General features: G+C 38.2%; 1 long non-coding RNA gene across 1 annotated transcript in view; it reads right to left on the bottom strand.

Annotated features, from left to right (window-relative positions):
- LOC124162741 overlaps window positions 1-15,755 on the bottom strand; it is a 154,115-nt gene extending 138,360 nt beyond the window's left edge. The window contains exon 1 of the long non-coding RNA XR_006865660.1: window positions 15,675-15,755. This is a non-coding gene — a long non-coding RNA (uncharacterized LOC124162741). The remainder of the gene's footprint in view (window positions 1-15,674) is intronic.
- Between the last annotated feature and the right edge of the window lie 329 nt (window positions 15,756-16,084).

Below are 16,084 nucleotides of genomic sequence, written 5' to 3'. Positions count from 1 at the left end.
ATAACTGTCAAAATTCACCAAGGTGGCCTAGGATTGATAAGTGTTTTTAATGATATTAAAGATATAAAAAATGTGTAGGCACTTTCCACTAGAGAATTTTTATATAACGATATCTATTTTTCGCGATTAAACGAAAAGTGAAAATTTTCAAGCGCGGGAAAAGCCGAATGCTGGGAAAATCCCGTGTGACGTCATTCTGGTTCCAGCTGTCGCGGTGTGAGGTGACCTTGGGGCGAGGCTTTTAGCGCTGATACTATGCAGGCTCGGCTTAAATAAGGATTATTAATACCTTATAAAACGAAGGAAACTTTCCGACCACAGGCAGTTTTAATACGTGATTATTAAGAAATGTTTCCCTGAGCTCTGTACCTCATGCATGCATTGGTAATCTCAGACGATGTAAAACTCCTACCTACTCGTATGGAAACTACGTCCCTGTGACGTCACGTGGAGTGGAATCGCATGGGCCTTATTTGACCATTACCATTCGTCTAGACTGGGAATTCTAAAATCAATATAATTTTTATATTATGAATACACTAATGATGGGTAAGGAATTGCAACCAATGCCTTTCATTTTCTTTGGTGAAGGAAACTACCCTTTTGTGGACGACATTTCATCAAAAGGTTTAACTTCATTCTAATCGGCATACTGTTCGAACACATCCCGCATAGTGCAGATGAAGACTTTATTGAATAATGTTTTCTTCGCGTTAAAATACCTGGTTGTCTCATTGCTATCAATGGGCGCGTGGAGTGGACGCACTCTTTTCAACTCTCACGGATTCCCTCGGAAGAAACACGACCGCTTCTTTCCCTCCCGCACCATCGCAATCGCAAGAAAGGAAGGGGGTTGTGAAGGGTGTGCCTCGGCCTAGTGGCAGATGCGAAAAATCCGTGACTGCAGATCCACCCACTTGCAGCAGGGCACGAGGGGCATGTGCAAAGACCTACGATACTGCCTGCTAGAGAGGAGAGAAGCACGCGCCAACGACGCCGCGGACACCCACCAAAGGGGAAGGAAATCTGCTGCTCACTGCTTCGCCCATACTACTCTGCGCTCCTCCCCCACGATATATAGGGTGTCCCATTTATCGTGACCACCCAAAGTAACCTTATCTCCAGATACAAATTCAAAAATGTGTCAATTAAATGTCCATTAGTCGTCACGGGGACATTAATTAGCATGATTTCATTCCTTGTAGCCTTGTTATTTACAAAGATATTAACAGCGGTATTTCTTTTTTACATGGCACCCTATATGTTTTATTCGGCAATCATTTCCTCTCCTAAAGACTTATTCAAAAATGTAGCACAAAGGAACGTTAACGTAAACACAGTGTTATGAAAAATGACCGACTCACTAGCGCTTAGTGCAGGTACGCGGGTATTGGAACTACTCCACTCGCTGACGTCGACAGTGAACAAATGAAAACAGTAAAATGCACAGGAGTCATTCAGTCAACCATCGTCCGTTGAATTGCCGAATAAAAATTATAGAGTGCCATTTAAAAAATACATACCGCTGTTCATATATTTGTAAATAACAAAGCTACAAGGAAGGCAATCATGCTGATTAATGTCCCCCTGACGGCTAATGAGCATTTGATTGACACATTTTTGAATTTGCATCTGGACAAAAAGTATTTCGGGTGGTCAAGATAAATTGGACACCCTGTATGTACTCCCCATTCTCCGTCACTATAAAAAATAGCGCAAGATATTGTTAAGGCCTCAACGAAAAATTAGCATCATGGATCAAGGCATTTCTAAGTAAGAAATCAACTTGAACTTGGTGTCATCTATCTTTTTTCAACAGATCTAACAGCAAACTGCCGCGCACATTGCATTGAAATTTAGTTTCCTCGATATATTTTCCGGAGTTTTTTTCTCCATCGAATATTATGGCAATGTTATTTGTCTGTTCGATGATAAAAGCTTTCAGTCATCAAGGTACGTTATTAAAGCAAATGTTTAACTAGCTGATAACTTTAAAGTATGGCAACGTCAAAGAGCGTTCTAAATATTTCATGCTAATTTAAATTCCTCCAAACTTCTTGATATTTTTTCCGACAACTTCTTAAGCTCCGCACTTATTCTATGAACACCGACATTGACCCACGGGTAAAAGAATATCACTTTCAGGGCTCTCTGTTGTTAATTTATTTCTATTTTTCCATAAACATCTCATTACCTTCATATCTTCTCGTATGATATCGAAACACTTGAAATATGATTGGCGCACGGCGAGGCAAACAGAATAGGTGAAATAAAATTGTGGAGTGCGATTGTTAATCTGAGTTGTTACGACAAAAAGTGCAGCGTTTTCAGTATGGTACACGAGTTAGGATGGGAATCTTTACAGGAGCGTAGATCAAAGTATAGGCTTAACTTACTTAGGAAATTCGAAGAAGATATTTTCTCAGACGACGTGAATCATATCCTTCGTTTACCATCGCATAACACCCTAGAGGTGGCTCGCAGGGTATTATGTAGATGTAGATATAGACGTGATCATAGGAATAAAATAAAAGAAATAGAGTACAAAACAGAGAGATTTAAAATGTCATTCTTCCCTCGTATTATTAAGGATAGCAGGTCCTTAATAATACGAGGGAAGCTAGGATCACTCATTGCATGCTTTTTCATAGTTCTAATCTTGCATGTATTTGCTCTAGGAATTACTAACCATTAGCAATTTTTTATGAATAAGCAAGTATATTTTTCTAGTGTGCGTAATATTTCTATGACCGTGCGGTGTGCATGTGGCGGTCCTCATGCATGCTGCATGTTGGTGATTTGTCACACCCTGCCAAACACCCTAGAGGCTAGAGGTGGCTCGCAGGGTATTATGTAGATGTAGATGTAGATCCGAAACTTGGTGCGAGTGTAATTAATAATTCCATCAGGTGCTTAAATATTTAGGGCCTGCTCCTTTACTTGTAATGAATACTCCTTTTTTGACATCCCGGTAGATAAAATCATTTCCTCTTACTGCAGCAACGGAATGAATACATGTTGAGCACGCGAGTAAAAAAAAGGTCTGATTTTTAAGGGAAATTGATGATAAAAAAACAGTATTTTTTAAATTGACACCTATTAGACCAAATGTGCATGCCTTTCCTGAAAACGCTAACAATAATTTATTGGAATCGATCAATTCGCTTTCAGATAATACGAAATTAAATCTTGCGATCAAAAAGATGCAGTGAGCGCCGTACTTGCTTTCACGAGAATTGTTTTTCAAACGTGTTGTAAAAAAGAAGGTACTGAGTATTTTGACTAATATCTGTGGAATCAGATGTAAAAAGCCTTTCCAACTGAATCCACTGACAAAAAATATTAGCAACCCCTAAAATTCTCGTTTCCTTTATTACGGAAACAGATCATCCGTCCTATTGGCTTCTACGACAGAGGTGTTTGTTCCTGAAATGAGTAGAAATCATGCCTTGATAACAAACAACTAAAGAAAACCAGTAAACAATATCAAAGATTATTTTTCCTAATAGTCACATTACCTACAGATTGAATGAACTCTAATGTTTGACATTGAGTGAGATTGGAAATAAGCGTATTGTAACACATCCGTGAATGAGGGTAAGCAGCCTTTGGCAGTCAGCGCAATGCCACAAGCGAGGCTTTTGAAGAGTCTTTTCTTTCTTTCGAAACCAAGGGATAGCAACAGCCGGAAAAGTAAACTATTATCTTAGCTGAAGAAACCCCTTTCGGTTGAGAGAAGGCCCTCAAATCGTAACTGACTACGCTGTTACCCTGAAAACAAGAGCCTGGGGTTGACTTGCTTCCCTTCCCTTCAACCCCAAGAGGCCGTTCTGGATAACGAGAGCTACAAGCGCTTGTTTTAAAACTATTTACGTTTCTTTGCTCCAGAAAGGACTCCCGATAAAATCTACCTTCACCATCAATTCTCTAATGCAATATGAGTAATTTAATTTTAAAAATATTATAATTTAAAAAACCTTTAGTTTAAAAAATTATTTGGAAAAGCAGTAGGAATACTTAGTGAGAAAGCATATAGACAGTAAGTCTGTAACTGTCCAAGATTTAACAAGGCATCTTACAGCAACGACTGAATTGTATTTTGCGGTATCAACTAGATGAGAATAATGAAAAGGATTATACGGTGATGATTCAGATGTGCAATTGGCATGACTCCATCTCTTTAGATTCAAATAGTTAATTGATTGTGCCACCGTACCCCTTCATCAAAGTTGCTGACATAACAATATGTAAATAGTGTGTAACTAAGGGGATAATTCAACTAAATTCCGTTCATAATTTAGATTTTAACGTTTTAAACATGAAAGCATAGTAATTATTAGGTTGAAAATATTGTTGAAATAAGCCATGAACGAACGGCATCTAAGGATACCGAATTGATGATATGTGGTTAGAGGTATTTAGTAAACCAAAAAAAAAGAGTTACTAATAACTAATATTTTCCGAAATACATATTCTACTTCCTCTCTTGAGGACTTTAGTTGTTGTTGGAGTTGCAGAAATTTATTAAATTCATAATATTATTCTGTTCTAAAATGTTCCTTCGAGTACAACTGGATGATTTGAAATATGAATTTCATTCGTCAATTTAAAGACAACTTGTTTCCCTACGCAGTAAATATTCACTCGTTAGACTGTCTCATTTTTGAGTCTAAAAGGCTTCTTAATTTAACATAGAAATGATGCATTGTACCTATCGAAAATAGTTGTCACGAAATTTTTTTATAAAAGTGGAACATTAAAAATCATTCTGTTGCATGTATACTATCCGGGGTGTAGCAGGGTTCCCACTCAATATAAATTACAGAATTCACGGTTTTTTCCATGTTTTCACGGTCTAAATGTCTTCAAATTCACGGCTTGTAGATAAACCATTTTAGGCATAAATATTGATCACGTAAAAATCATCGGCCGCAAGTTACCTACAAATTTAATAAACTCCACAGACGCCGTGAATCCAAACGCAGCAATGAAAGTGCTATCTCTCCTGACGTCCCATATCGTTTGCAAAATTTAGCTCCGGCTAAAGGTTGTGAGTGAGTAAATAGAGGGACCAGGGTGCCAGGGATGTTAAGAAGTGTCTGAATTTCCGCAAGTGTCAATAAACTTTGGTTACCAGTCTTCCGGCTTTGGTACAGGCTAAAGGTCAATGTGTCATCATGACACACGGACCAATACTTGCGCTTCAAATATACGTGTCCAGATAAATCCGTGGCCATGTCTGCGCGTGACTGACCTTGAAATATGATCGAAATATCCATTTTTCTTTTAATATATCAATCGTAGTTGTACGATCTTAAAATCATGACTGAGATATTTTTAAGGATTTAGGGCGAAATTCACGGTTTTTTCCAGCTTTTTTTTCACAGTATGCGAAATTCACGGCTTGTTCACGGTTTTAAGGTTTTCAAGGTTGAGTGGGAATCCTGTGTAAGTAATGAGTGGAGTGGCATTAATGATTTAGACGACGAATCATATCGGCTATAAGTAAAAGGCTTGAGATCTTGGCTACACTGGAAAGCAAGGCGCGCAGAGATTGACAAGACGATGATGGATGAAACGGAGGCAAACGCTTCGCTTCAAGCGTCCGGATGGAGAGATGGAGCGCAGATGTCCCAAAAATCTTCGAAAATTCGGAGTCGGCCGCCCGAAAATCCGTTCCGAGAGATTTTTCGAAAAAAAAGGAGCAAGCCCAGTTATTATAGTGAGGGGTGATCCCAGTCGAATTGGCAGGGGTCCCTCTCCCCCCACTCTCCCCCCCTGAAACCCTTTTCCCCCGCCCACGTAAAACACCCCGGCGGGAATGAGTCGGGGAAACCCCTTTTTAAAATGGTAGCACGGGCCGCATCACCTGTTTCTGGACCGTGCCGACGACGAAGGTGTGTGGCTGAAAGGAGGAGGCTGAGTGGAGAGGAAGGGTGCCGGGGTCTGCACATGCCCTCACCGCGGCTGTTTATGAAGGGCGACTCTCAGCACGCGACTGCCGGCGACTGTTTTTCACCATCCCAGGAACATTGCGGGGGTGGGTCTTTTTTCGGGGGTTCGAAATGTAGGAAGGGTTCTTTAATTTCCATTCAAGGCTCCCAAAGAAACATTGGTCTCAAAAGGTTGCACCAAGTAGCACCCGGCTAGCTGTTCTGCCTCTGAGTGAAGGCGGGTGCCCTTCGAGGACGCCTTTTGAGGGTCGCAGCTGGTGCCAAAGGATGCGATCTGGCGAGGATTATTTTTCCGGAAGAAGGATTGAAAGCGTCGGAACAGAATTGCAACCTATGACGATTTTTCCAGGTTGTTCGAGAGGAAAGGAGATATCACGGACAGCTGCATAACTTGCTGTTGTTGTGCGGAATGTTTTTGACGCGTGCCTAACTCATAAAAATTCGAATAAGATCCAAAATCAGCTAACATTCCAGTTGGACCTCCGAATCTGTCGTAAATTAGGGGAAAAGTATTCGATAATAATGCATTATGCTGAATATTCAGTCAGAGGTGACGGTATCCCAATTCTTGGGATCAGTCTTGAGTCAATCAGATTCAGTTCTTGGGATCAATTTTCGCCGTGGGAAATGATTTGTTCCTAGGATATGGGTGGACATGGCAACTCACCTCCGCCATTTGTTATAGGTCAGCGCAGAAGAAAGATCAATGCAATAGATGAAAATTATTATTATGGTCATTCTAAGTAACTCATCCAAATATAATTCAAGCAAACAACCAAATGAACCGTTTTTTATAAATATCTCGTAAGAAGTACATTTTGCTCTTAATGCTTCTACTTGCTTACCATGTGCAAAAAATTGTTTTCAATCCTGAAGCTGATTAGTGATTCACGTGTTGGGAAATTGAAAGTCAACCACAATCCTCATCGAAATAATATACGAGGTACATCACTTGGGATTGATAAAAATATTTTAAAAATTATTTAGTATCCAATTATTATACATAGGTACTTGAAGTAGTCAAGTAAGGTCTTTGAGAGAAAATTCTAGAATTCAAGGGGGTAGTGGTTCGTGAATTTCACCTCTACAAAAGCTCAACACTGAAATATTGTCACCATCTCCAATCAGATATTACTAGATTTTTTCTAATCATATGCAAAATTTTATCAGCCAATAGGCAAACATACAAAAGAAAATTACCATCAATGAAATTTATGTTATTACCCAACAAGCAATCCATAATGGTCACCGAAAATATCAAGCGGGAAATTTTGAGGTTTATATTAATTTCATCATAGGTATTTTACGTATTTGTTCCAAGGTTCATATTTAAAAATGAGAATAGTAAAAGCTAGCAAAACCAGTTAGGCATATTGACAGAAATGGAAATAAGATTAGAGAACCCAGGCATTAGTTGGCAAGTATAAAATGCTCTAAAAATTTATAAAAATTAGAGAGAGGAATTGTACAGTAATTAGGTCGACCGAAAACACTCTCATAAATTCTAATGCAAATAGAATTGAAGGCTGCTACGAGAAAAACAATAGTGACCGCAATGGATCATGGGATAATTGCTTTCTTGATCAAAACGCATAAGATTTCGAATTCTACAAACGTACAAATGACTAACTTGCTTGAGAAATGGGAAATTGGTAATTACTCACGGTCAATTTATCCAACACCACAAATTTCCATACATCGAAGCATAGATATTAGGATCTGATGTGTTTTTGAAAGCAGTTTAAAAAGTGCCCGACAATGGTATTAAGAGGTTTCGAAATGATTTCTTATCATGAATAAGAGCAGTTTAATTTTGCCAACCCCTTTGTAAATATAGCATCGCCATTATTTACCATTTTTACAGAATAAACTAGAAACGGTGGACTAATTAAGCTGAGATATCACAACCGAAAGAATTTCGGAGGCTTCCCTTGAATTAGCTTAGCTCCTCAATAATCCTTTTCAATTGATGCTTTTGAAATGTCTCCACCCAGATGACACGCAATTTAAATTACTTTCTTTCATGTTGCGAGTAGTGATCACTCATACTTCTTACTGGTGTTTGCCGAAGAAAATTATTCCCAACAGTTTCGATGTGCATGGGTTTTTAAATCAATTTCTCATGACAGCACGTAATAACATGTAAAGTTTTAATCGAAAAATATGGACTTATAGTAACGAATCATCATGAAAAGGTGATTTAAAACAAATAGCATTGTGATTCGTTGGAGGGGGCATTCCACCAGTATCCCCGGCAGACTGTTCTCGTGTGAACATTATTTTAGGAAAGCGAATCATAAGAAATAAAAGTGCTTGAGTTAAGATATGACACATGAGAAAAAAATATATTCAAGCAGGTAGAAGTACTGTTTGTTTTTCCCTTTGCCCTTAGGGATGTTTCCTCTTCGAGTGATCCACCCGAAAGATATCATTCCACATAATTCATTCCGAGGGTTCTCTAACTTTCATAAGGGCTTCGAGGGTCCTAAGTTATGAAGAAATCTATGCCTAAAATACACCACCAAATCAGATAAGTATAAACTGATGTTCAAGTATAAAATCGATTATGACGTTTACCTTCTCATTTCTTAGTTGAGTCAAAGTGAAGTATTCATACAGATAGAGCGTATTTCCCGTTTTCGAAAACCTTCTTTTCCGCTTCATGAATATATTGAGTAAACGTATTACCAAATAGCACGATGATTCCATTTAAGAGTTAAACTGGCAATAATACATTCATTTTTCAGGTAAGATACGTAAAAAATTTCTCTGGATTCCCACTTACCTTGTATAGCTAAGCCCGCTCGAAAGGCTGAGAATATTTAACAAATACTTGAGTTCTCACAAAATGAGACAAATAATCTGTATTCCAAATCGAAACTCGAAAAATTGAAAATATGCGTGTTAAATGAAATAGCACGGAAAGGTGCAAGTACTAAATTTCAGTTCACCTTCCAAGTGAGAAAAATAATAGCCGAATTCAAGTTCGATCTATAGAATAAATGATGAAAATGATACAAATCCGTCTCCCCAATACAGGAGGTTTCAGGGGGTATCCGAGGGGCATGATGGAAATGAGATTCAAGATAGTTCATGATTGAGATGAGGACGGTGTTATTCGGATATGGAATTGGAAAGAAAATGTTGCCATTGCATGAGTACAAAAAATTAATAATGAATGGGAACAGTGACTGAAAGCAATAAAAATATTAATGGAAATTAGTTGTACCGATTAAAAGAAAAAAATCTGTAGAATTAACCGGTGAATAGATTTCTGTATGCACTCTAGGAGCTTTTTGATTTCGGAAAGAAAATGTTGCCATTGCATGAGTACGAAAAATTAATAATGAATGGGAATAGTGGCTTGATGCAATAAAAAAATTAATGGAAATTAGTTGTACCGACTAAAAGAAAAAATCTGTAGAATTAACCGGTGAAGAGATTTCTGTATGTACTCTAGGAGCTTTTTGATTTCATTACCCATTTTATGTGCTTATTAGGTGCTCTTGGTGGGTTTTGTAGTGAAGTTATACTGGATCATGGCAGCCAATAATCACATAAAGCTTTTGAATAGATTTTTCACATGGTATTTTTACTATCCAAATGGTTCATCTTGGAATGGATGTGTACTTCTAGGAATGCAGTCGGAGTTTATGCCAAAGAATGGTTAAAAGACTGTACTGATATAAAGTTTGCTTTAAAGTAATTATGGTTGGGAAGTGATACGAGAAAATTCCGTTGCATACAAAAATAAATTTGAAAACATATGAAAACAACGGCAATATTTTGGTGCGTTAATAATGATTATCGAAAAAATAATTTCGTCGAATTAACAGGCGAGATGATAATTGAAAGTATTTAAAGAGATTTTAAAATTCATTCCAATTACTTTATTAAACTTACCCTTTCGTTGCTAAAATCGGGAAATCGTACTGGATTATGATAGTAAAAAATATATTTACGAGTTAAAGAGATTTTTTCTACGAGTCTTATTAACGGACCGATACCTCTCCCTCCATCTCCATTTTTATGTGTTTTATTTTTCTCCTCTGCGGTTGTTTTACGAGATGAAAAGTTTTGAAAAATGTTAGTTATTCTTCACCAAGTAAGCTGTTGCTCCAAAATTATACATATCAGACAAACGGGCAAACAGTGACGTTATATAGAGTGGTATGCGAAACATCGGATTTCTGATGGACGTAAAAACTAGACTTTTTATTGCAGTACTTTAACGTACATTATTACTCGACCGTTGACTTCTATAAGTGACCTATTATTTTATGCTACGTGCATACATAATGTTATACAGTAAATTTGTAATGTTTTACTGTAAATGTGTTTATACTTTAAAGGCGTATCTTCATGCATAGCTGACAAATGTTTGTTCTGCGATGCAATATCATTCTGTTGTGTTTTGTTCTAGCTGTAGGAAATAGATCTATTGCACCATTACTCATTTCCTAGATCTTAATTACATCTTTTGAGTCATTGATTCGTTTTTCCTTAAACCTTACAATGAAGTACTATATTTTTTTGACCGTACAAATACCTTAGGAGTAAAAAAAACTAATGTAATTAGCAAAAAGGAGAATTTTCTGACTTAACTGCATGCAACATGACTTCCAGCGAAGATTTTTATCAGGCAAGTTTCCGTCACAGACTGCGAAAGGATAAGTGACCGCGATGATATCAAGCTGAAAGATTGTTGGACGTAGGGATGGTCAGGGAGTGGAGTGGACTAGGCCCATTGCCACTCGGCTGCCCCGAGGTCTTTCGCGAGGGACCACCTCCCCTAGCCGGAGCTCGAATCCGGTTCCCACGGGGCGCGAGGTCATCTGCCTCACTCACTCACCTTTGGGTGCCTCCATTCACACGCACCGCGACACCCGAGGGCTCCCACATTTAGATTGCAATGCCCGCGAACGGCGAGGAACTCAAGAAACATCTTCAAAGTGCCAGCCCGCAAGACGCCTCAATATTTGACCGCCTAATACCAAATAGCATTTCAAAATCGAAAATGAAAAGGAGACTTCGTTGACTTCGACTGATTTTTTTCGTCCGTACGACATGTTTCTAACGATAGAGGTCATTATCACGTACCTGGCCTCTACGGTTCGAAACATGTCGTACCGACGAAATAAATCAGAGGAAGTCCTTTTCATTTTCGAATATTAACTTCCACATAGTTGAGCCTAATACCATTGAACGAATTAAGCATTTAGAAAGTTCTGTACTGCACGGGGAAAACTAATTCCTACACGTGATGATTCAACCGTCTCTAACCCAGCTTTGTGGAGTACCGTCATGTGAGTAGGAGTAATAATGACTTCGTAATTTTCCACACAGCGTCTATTTAATCTTAGCGGTTTCGACCACTTGGATTAAAGCTATAATAAAGCCGTGAATATTGCTATTGAATTCTTCTCGGGGAATCAGCCTGGTCAACATGGCCATTTTGGCCTGGCTGATTTCCCCAGAAGACTTCACCACCTTTCTGAGCCATTCACCTGTACAATTCCTAGTTGTACCCTTGAGAGGATACAGTAGTCGTTATCACTCATTCGAATTCCTACGCCTACCCGTCAGGAAAAATATATCCCAATAAATATATTTTCTCCTTTATTTTATCATTGCTGTTGGCCCTAGAAATATATTGAGGATCCTAGGTGATGTTATCCGTGTTGGTCTGAAAAAGGCTTGTGTTTAATAGCTCAATCAATCTTAGCCTCGCGAGTAGCCTCTGAGTCCCAGTCTAATTTATATAACAATCTCTGATACACTTTCAGCTCACCAGAGTGCTTTACGATTATTTCCAGGAGCAATCCGATGAAAATTATTCGTTTGCAGCGACTTAGTGCCTCGAAAGCTGCCACACTAGACTTTTGGCTAGTGGTGTGAAAACAAAAGCCGTTAACTCGATTGATTCGGCTTACACAGTAACAACAGCCGTTAGCCTACAAAGAGAATCGCACGTTGTGGATGATTCGATTGCCCGAGTCCAATCTAGCCATTTCTTTTTGTCGATTACTTTATAATTTTGAGGAGAAACGCATATCTATACAAATGCGTTCACCAAAATCTCTTCCTCACATTTGCATTTCTGTTAAAGCTGAAGTAATGGCGCGTTTATAAGTTATGTTCTGCGTTTCACTCTAAAAGTTTCTTTTCTTTCTTTCTTTTCACACGCAATCTAAATCTTGGACAAAACATCCGAATCTTTAGCGCCTCACATTATCATTCACATAAAAAGTGTATAACGCTCCCTGCTTGTAGAAGCTGTTGACTAAGCTTTCATTTTTATTTTCTTTAGCTCACAGATTGAGCTACTTTCTTTACTTTCTTTTTGCGCTCGAAACAAATTGGTTGCCGCGTACTCGAAGTGCGGCCTGATGAGTTTCAAGTAACTTCTCTGATTCATTCATTCGCTATCTCATAGGTGTAGCGCTATGTGACCAAAAATCGTATTTTAGAAATTGATTCGGTTTTAATATTTACGATTCTGGGTTATTAGATGATATTCGAAGTAAATGTAATGAAAGCATAAAAGAAAAATATCAATTATCCCTATAGCTCGTAGGAGTTTTTTTCGTGCAAAACCATTTTTAGGCATCTATCCCATCACCTATTAAGTTATGTTATTAATTTTTTCAAAATTCAGCCATTTAGCGATTTTGAATGAGATGATACCTTTCCTTAATTCTCTCGTATGCTTAGTAAAATGATTTAATATTGCGGCTTTTGTTTCGTTAATAAAGAGATAATTTTTTTTTTAATCTGCTGGCTTACTAATTGCGGTGAAGTAGGAAATAGGACAGAAACCGTCTTTCTCACCCACACCATAAACACCATTGACACCGTTTCAGTATCAAACTTAAGAAACATTTTCCTATCCTTCAGTAGAAAAGAAAATGACCCATTTCAATAGCCAGGAGTCACAATTAAATTTCGTACAGCAATTGATGGAACAATTTGATGGAATGGAGGATACTTACACAGCCTATCATTTGCTTCGGAATCCCGTCCAAAAACAGGCTTTGTTATGGCAGTCAGGCTACCGATAACTGTAAGAGGCTAATTTGCCTTCAACTCCAAGTGAATGAATATTTGAATGGAGATCTTGTTAAGGCCTGCATGAACTGTACTCTCACCTCTAAAATCTCATCCTCTTATTGTTAACATTTTTAGCGATAATGGGACAAACGATTGATTTTTTTTTATAAACCTTCGGATATTCTCAAATATAATGGATAATTCGTTAAAATATTTCAAGATTTACAAGCATTTAAAGATACAGTGTTTAAGCATTATATTGGCCTGATATCGATGGGTAATATCAGTTAAAATTTCCTGATACAAATCTTCCGGGAAGTCATGTTGCATGCATTCACTTAAGTCTGAAAATTCTCCTTTTTGTGAATTAAATTAGTGTTTTTACTCTTAAGGTATTTTTACAATGAATAAAATATAGTACATCATCGTTAGGTTTTAAAGAAAAGAGAATCAATGACTAATAAGATGTAATTAATATCTAAGGAATGAGTAATGGTGCAATAGATCTATTTCCTACAGCGAGAACAAAACTGACAACGGAAACTGTTGCATCGCAGAGCAAACATTTGTCAGAAATGTGTGAAGATACGCCTAAAATTTATAGTAAAATATTATTTACGCACGTAGCATAAAATAAGAGGTCACTTATTAATAGAAGTCAACGGTCGAGTGATAATGTACTTTAAAGTACTGCGATAAAAAGTCTAGTTTTTACGTCCATCAAAAAACCCGATGTTTCGCACACCACTCTATGTAACGCTCACTGTTTGCCCGTTTGCCTGAAACGTATAATTTTGGAGCAACAGCTTACCTGGTGAAGAATAACTAACATTTTTCAAAAGGTTCCAACTCGTAGAACAACCGCAGAGGATGGGAAAAAGAAAACAAATAAAAACGAACAATTTTCCGTAAATTAAATCATTTTCAACCTAACGTCCGAGGACGCTAAGTGATTTGTTATTGCCAAGAATTGCCCGAGTGAAATATATATAAAGGCCCGCGATAAATAATCACCGCCAAGCGGACACACCTTCCACACTCTCAACACCAAACTGCTCCGAGATTCTCCTGTCCGGAGATATCTCGCGGTGGCTTTCGCGGCGGTTGAGAGAGAGAAAATAAAAGCGGGGGGGGGGGGGGGTTGGGGAGGGAGGAAGGGGGGTAGAGGTCAAGCAGACGCCCGCCCCCCTTCCCCTCGCTCCAGGCAGGTCGGCCTCGACTCGGGCAGGGGCACTAAATAATCACCTCTCGGTGAAGACGTCAATTATCTTCCCCCGGGGCCCTCGCGGAAAGGAGCGAATATAACTTTTGCTCTCCTTAAAAACAGAAGAGATGTACGAATGAGCTAAAAAGAGAAGTAAAAAAAATGGAAACGAGCAAATAAAGAAGGATGAGAGGGAAAAGCGAAGAGGGTGATTTCCGCAGCGGAGCTAATCTCTTCTTCTTCTTCTTCGCCTGAGTCGTCTGCTACGGCTGATTGGAATCAAGCGAAGCAAACCAAAGAGCATTTTCATAATTCCTCCCTCTCTCTCTCTCTCCATCGTTTCCGCTCAGGGCGCCCAACCTCCGCCCATTCGATCGTTTTACAAATTGCTGACAAGGAACGCGCCTAATATATATCCACGCGCAATGTTCCCGATGCCTTCTCTTCAAGCGATGCGATAAATACTTGAGCTCTCGTCTCCGTTCATTCATGATCGCCTTCTTTGTCTTACCCCAACCACAATATATTTGGCAAGATTCCTTGATTACACTTCTTACATATGAAGAGTTGTGGGTCAATGAACTTTGATTATACCGCATCTCCTTAATTGAATTCTGAATCGACTTCAGGCGTGTGGCGTATTACCTGACCATGTACATAATTTATCGAGCCTATTTTTTATAGAGTAGGATTATCTAAAAGCGTGCATTAACAAACACGAGTATTATACCCGGAAAATATCAGTTCATTCTTAAATTTTGTTGGAACCTAATATTTTTATAAACATAATTATGATAAAATACAAAACGGGTGATATTAAAGAAAGAAAGCTCTATCGAAGATATTAAATTTTAGTTTTCTCGTAGAACTTTCATATATGTGACAGAAAATTAATTTATACTCTATACCACACATTTTCATTTGAATGAGGAACGATTATCAAAGTAAGTTTCAAACCAATTTTAGTCCTTCACCTGGCAATAAAGGAAGGTCTCGGCTTCTTATCAGAGCAGGATTCGGGGGGGAAAATTGTATTCATGCATAAGGGTGACTATATTCTTATTTAAGGAAAACTTATGTTGTGTCTCGTACTAAAACATTAGAAGTAGGTAGTTAGCATTATTTTTGGCAATATGGCACAGAAACAGATTCATTAAAATCGTAGGTACGTAAATACATGCCGTCTTATATGCTAATGAAATTGTTTTTGGTGACATGTTTAGGAAACAATGATTTTCCCCGATATCAAACACCATTTGAACTTGAATTTGAACATTAAGACTACGGGCACAAAATGTAGCAATGCTCAGAGTGAAGGTAAACACTCTGCAACGAGAAAAACAAAGAAAGAGCCCCATAGACCTTTCACGACGAGATATAGATAATTTTTGGATAAGTTACTGCAGCAGGGAACTCGAATGGCTTTGATGCTCGCCGAGGAAGACAGAAATATAAAACCTACTCACCAAAAGGAGAATTTGTTCATTCGTTGTTCACTGCCAGCCAACGAGAGGTGTACACCATATTCCGAGATGATGCAGGCAAAGAAGAGAAGACAGGAGTACGAAGCCGCTGAACATTCCTGAAAAGGTCGAAAAAATTAAATTTGCAGTAAAGATAGGGTAAATATTTAAAGTTGAGTCCCTGCTCTCTTAAAGCCTTCCACTCATCTATTCATTGGAAAATGGGGCCTTTCAATCTGTCAACGCCTAACTTTTAACAGTCGCATTAAATATTTAACATCAGTTGCAACTAATTTAACTGAATCGAACATGATTTATTGCAAACCTTTTTTAAACTCTAAAAGTGCGTCAAAATTAAGTGTTATTTTTGACGCAAAAATTTTTTGAAAAATATTTTTTTTGTTACGTTGACT

This window comes from Ischnura elegans, chromosome 7, assembly GCF_921293095.1.
Source record: "Ischnura elegans chromosome 7, ioIscEleg1.1, whole genome shotgun sequence".
Taxonomy (NCBI): Eukaryota; Metazoa; Arthropoda; class Insecta; order Odonata; family Coenagrionidae; genus Ischnura; species Ischnura elegans.
Note: the sequence above shows the minus strand (reverse complement) of the source record. Positions and strands in the feature narration are given on the sequence as shown.